The sequence below is a fragment of the Triticum urartu genome, chromosome 4A (genome assembly GCF_056163025.1).
Source record: "Triticum urartu cultivar PI428250 chromosome 4A, HENAU_Tu73, whole genome shotgun sequence".
NCBI classification, from domain to species: domain Eukaryota; kingdom Viridiplantae; phylum Streptophyta; class Magnoliopsida; order Poales; family Poaceae; genus Triticum; species Triticum urartu.
In genome coordinates this window covers 488947464-488952600 of record NC_141876.1, presented here as the reverse complement: position 1 = coordinate 488952600, position 5137 = coordinate 488947464, and the positions used below count along the sequence as shown (strand labels likewise).

General features: G+C 58.0%; 1 pseudogene; it reads left to right on the top strand.

The window, feature by feature from the left end:
• Positions 1-209: 209 nt before the first annotated feature.
• On the top strand, positions 210-2106 carry LOC147976263 (uncharacterized; annotated as a pseudogene).
• The last annotated feature ends 3031 nt before the right edge of the window (positions 2107-5137 follow it).

The window sequence follows — 5137 nt, the reverse complement described above, 5'->3', positions numbered from 1 at the left end:
GCAATCTGAATCGTTGCGTGTATGACTCCACCAACCATGTTCTTGCAACGCTTCCGCTTAGCGATCTTCAAGGGTATGAAGATGCACTCCCTCTCTCTTGTTGCTAGCATCTCCTAGATTGTTCTTGGTGACACGTAGGAAAATTTTGAATTATTACTACATTACCCAACAGTCTTGTAGCTGGGTTGTACCAGGCCGCTGAGGGGGCCATGCGCTGGGCCGCAGGTAGGCAAGTCTGGGTACCCTTGATCCCGGAACGCTGACGGTAGCCCTCAGGCCCAAGGCACGCTCGGACTGGCTTCGAAGCGAAGGAATCAAAGGGAGGGTGAAGCGATGCGGGGCCCAATCGCCTGTGGGCCAGGCTCGACACGTGGGATGTGACGGGACGCGGACGCCTCCACTTCCCCAAGTCACCTCGGCAACTGCCCTAGCTGACAAAAGACTGGCGTGCGCTATAGAGACATCATCGTCCGACTACGCGCCCACCTTTCATCCCTTCCTTCTTCTGCATGCTTGTGCCTCACCCGCCAGATCTTGCGCCCGCTTCAACCCGTCCTGCCGCCATGGCTCCCAAGAGGAAAAGAGGCAGGGCCTCACCGGCGGTGGACCGCCAGGAGGGGTCGGGGCCCGTGTTGGGCCGGTCCACCCTGCTCAATCTCAGCTGGACCACGCCTCAGGCCGGGGAAGTGCACGCCATGCCAGCTGTTCCCAGGTTCCTGCCGGATATTGCCAGACCTTCTGGAGCCTCTGCTATGACCGGGAGCCGGAGCAGGTTCCTGGCCGGGCGTTGGAGCTCGCGCGCGGCCGCGGCTCCATCTGACACGTCCTTCTTTAGGACGCGAGGGGTGCGCTGGACCGGCTCGAGACTGATCTTGGCAACGTCGACTCCCACATCGAGGTCGACCACTAGCGTCTGGCGCGTGAGTGGCGCCGGCTCGAAATAGCTGTGAACTTCAGCCACCTCCAGCATGAAGCCACCCGCTCGAAGGACAAGGCGTCACCCACCACGGCCAAAGAAGCCCGTGACTGCGCCTTCGAAGAGGTTGAGGCCGCGGACCGGCGGCGCAAGCCGCCGAGAGGCGCGGGAAGGAGCTTCTGGCCTCCATCATGACCCTGGGACGGCAAACCCGGGGTTGTGGGGCCATCGCGCCCGCCTCTACGAAAGGGTTGCCGAGCTGCGAAGTGGAGCTCCGTGCTCTAGGGGAGGCGTTGGAGCTGGTGGCGTCGGAGCAGGACATGGAGCGTGATCAGCTGGAGATGATGGAGCACCAAGTGATGATCGCCGAGGCCGCCCTACCCTCCCAGGAGGCAAGGGTCCAGGAGGAAGTTGGTGAGAAGGTCACGGGGGTCCACTGGGTACTTTCCAAGGATTATCGCGCGAAGCTGAAGCTTCAAGAGTCTCGTTTCCGCTGATGGCCTTAAGAAGAAGTTAGCCGAAGCGGAGCGATGCAAGAAGGCCACGATGGACGCCCAAGCCATAGACGAAGCCGAGCTGTCCTTCCTCTACGAGCAGGTGAAGGATGTCACTTCCCTTGTGGAGCGGGCGTCGGACGAGGCGGACCGAGCTCGGGGCTGCAGCACACGTGCTCCCAGATGTTCCAGGGCCTTGAGGGAAGGGCCCGCCGGGCCCTGAGCAGCATCTGTAACGAGAGTGTCTCCATCCCACTTGTTCCCGATGATGCCGGCTACCTCAGCTTCTTCACCAGGATCGTGGAGCGTCTTGAGGGGGCAGCTGAGAAGGTACGCCAGCTCTTCGAAGAGAAGAGTTGTGATATTCTTGCACGAGCGTCCTCATGCGTCTTCAGTCACCTTCTTCGCTTCGACCCCGACTTCGACTTCGAGGCCATGACAGCCCTCATGCCTGAGGTGATTCAAGGCACCCCGGGAGACTGGGTGGAGGACCACGTGGATGACCTAGTCATGGAGTTCACTCCGAAGGTGGCGAGGGCCAACCTGAGGTCGAGGGGCATGGGGCTGATGGCAGCGATGGCGACAACACGTCCCCTTAGGTTGTCTTTTTCCTGTTTGCCTATCAAGATTTTGAACATGACCCCGTGGGGATGTAAAAGTACTTTGGAGAAAACCCCTTTATGGTGCAGGAAGTAACGTTGTACTCCCTTAGGCCGCCTTCTATTTTCTTATTGTGCGCCTGCAACCCCTGAGCAGGGGTAGATCGCTTCTGTTATGATGGGTCGCGACGGCCAGTCAAAGCCAGGAGATGGGTGCTCGCCAGGGACCTCGGACAACGCGCGCCTGCTGGCTCGCTCGAGGACTCGGGCACCAAGTCTTGGTGAGGTGCGCGCGGAGGCAGGCCTGCGGCCAAAGTGGTCGCGATCGGGCTGACTCGGTCACAGGCACCGGCCCTGTAGCCCCCGCTCATGGGACGATCGGGGGCGGGCACCAAGCAGCCATTGCTGCTCTTATAAAATCTTGAGGAACAAGAAACACTACAGAAGAAACCCCATTCCATTTTCTAAAAAATACACGAGAACTTCAAGATTTATTCAACAAAGCCGCAAATGGTTCACGCAAAGAAAGGAAAATGCCGCGTCTGACACCTAGGGTAGTCTTCCCACCAGCGCAGAACAGGGGCCTCCACTTGGGCTGGGCATAGTCGTTGTTCGACTGTTTCGTCCGCCGGCGCGGAGCATGGGGCTTCCACTTGGCCATGGGCGGGAGCTCCTATGACGCCGAGGGGCGGCGCACCGGGAGACTCCGGGGCATGTACAACCCCACTCATCACTACGTGAGAGTGTCACGGTTGAAGTTTGCAGAGATGCCGAGTGTTCCAGGCATTCTGGATGGGGATCCCACGCGTACGAGGTTAGGCGTGGGGACGCGGGTGACCCTGAGTGGGCCCTCCCGTACAGGTGGGAGCTCACGGGGGGGCTTCCTAGAGAGGACCCGCCTTAGGACAAGGTCTCCGACCTCAGGAGTCTAGAGCCGGGGGCCTGACTTCAAACGAAAAAGCCGCCCCGACCCCGTAGTCCTGGGAGGACAGGGTCCTGCCAGTGTCTTAATCACGGTGGCGTGGATGAACCACGACATGGACCGCAGCGTGAGCAGATCCCTGCCTCAAGCTTCAAGGCTACCCCTGAATCTTCTAGTCTCGATGCCCCTGAGGGCCTCCACGTTGGCGCGCTTGGCCTGATCGTTGCTTCGCCGGTGCACCACCGGAGCGTAGTATATCTATGTTTCAAGGTTAGCATAATATGACTAGGAAAAAATACTTCTAAGCTGGGGACCGTTGGTGGTGGTGGTGCGGTCACGGACACCAAACCGGCTCGTGGGGCCCATGAGGAATCTGACCACCGAGTACGCTGGGACAGTGCACGCGGGTTCCACCTCCGCCCTCCTGGCGACTTTGCCGACAGCTGCCTGGAGGCAGCAGTATCCACCGGTCGCCCGAGGACAAGGCCTCGTATGTCCAGCCCCCGGGCCACAAAGGGCGATGGGGGGTCGTCTGGGACACCTCAGTGGGGTGTCGTCAGGGTGTCTGCGGCACTGTTTGCCATTCTGCGCGTAGCATGTGGTGGCTTGGCGGGTCGTGCTTCGTGTCCTCCTCCTTCTAGGGCAGGGTGCCCTGGAGCGGGTACACTTTGAATTCCTAAGTCCACCGGCCCTCCGGAGGCGTCGACACCCATGGCAGCGGCCGCCATCCTGCGCAGAAGGTGGCAATGGCGTGCTCTATCGCCGAAGAGCAGTAGAGTTGGTGGTGGCATCAGCTGTGGGAAACACGGGGTGGCGTAGAGCTCCGCGGCCCACGCATGCCACCTGGGCGATGCGAGTGACCCCACGCTAGGCGCGGACTCATGGGACGAAGCAGGGATGGAAGGAGGATTGTCGGTGTCAAAACCGGCGGATCTCGGGTAGGGGGTCCCGAACTGTGCGTCTAAGGCGGATGGTAATAGGAGGCAGGGGACACGATGTTTTACCCAAGTTCGGGCCCTCTTGATGGAGGTAAAACCCTACGTCCTGCTTGATTATTCTTGATAATATGAGTAGTACAAGAGTTGATCTACCACGAGATCAGAGAGGCTAAACCCTAGAAGCTAGCCTATGGTATGATTGTATGTTGTCCTACGGACTAAAACCCTCCGGTTTATATAGACACCAGAGGAGGCTAGGGTTACACAAGGTCGGTTACAAAGGAGGAGATATGCATATCTGTATTGCCTAGCTTGCCTTCCACGCCAAGTAGAGTCCCATCCGGACACGGGACGAAGTCTTCAATCTCGTATCTTCATAGTCCAACAGTCCGGCCAAAGGATATAGTCCGGCTGTCCAGAGACCCCCTAATCCAGGACTCCCTCAGTAGCCCCTGAACCAGGCTTCAATGACGATGAGTCCGGCGCGCAGTTTTGTCTTCGGCATTGCAAGGCGGGTTCCTCCTCCGAATACACCACGAAAGAGTTTGAATACAAGGATAGTGTCCGACCCTGCAAAATAAGTTCCACATACCACCATAGAGAGAATAATATTTCCACAAATCTAATCTACTGACATGTTTTGGCAGCATGACATCATGCCATGGCCTGGTAATTATTTGAACCGTTTTTCTTTAACCAGCCTCGCACGTAACGCGAGGCGGTTTCTTGACACGTCTTGTCAAAGCAGAGATCGTGTTCCCCTTATCACGGGATTCTCATCAATACAAACGTGGGTAACCCAACTGTGCCTGTTGGTATGACTCCTAGATCTTAGGTAAGTCTCAAACGGCCACGAGGAGGACGCCAGATATTCATCCCCTTTACAAAGGGACAGGGCTTTTTCTTTTTTCCCTCCCGCGCTCAATTGAATCCTTCCCCCGCCTCGAGTTCTAACACCCAAAGCACAGGTCAGGCGCTTTGGACATTCAATCATGTCCGGATCCAGCCTTCAAGGCCGGTGGATGCCGTCCTCCGTCACGGAGGAGGACATCAAGAAGTTGAGGGAGTCCAGATATCTGACAGCCAAAATTTCACATAGGCTGCCCGCCCGAGGGCAGGTCGTCCCTACTCTCGAACCCAACGAGAGCGTTGTGTTCGTCTCCCACTTCCTCCGAGGACTAGGCCTCGCTCTGGATCCCTTTGTTAGGGGTCTTATGTTCTATTACGGGCTGGATTTTCACGATCTGGCCTCGGATTCCCTTCTTCAC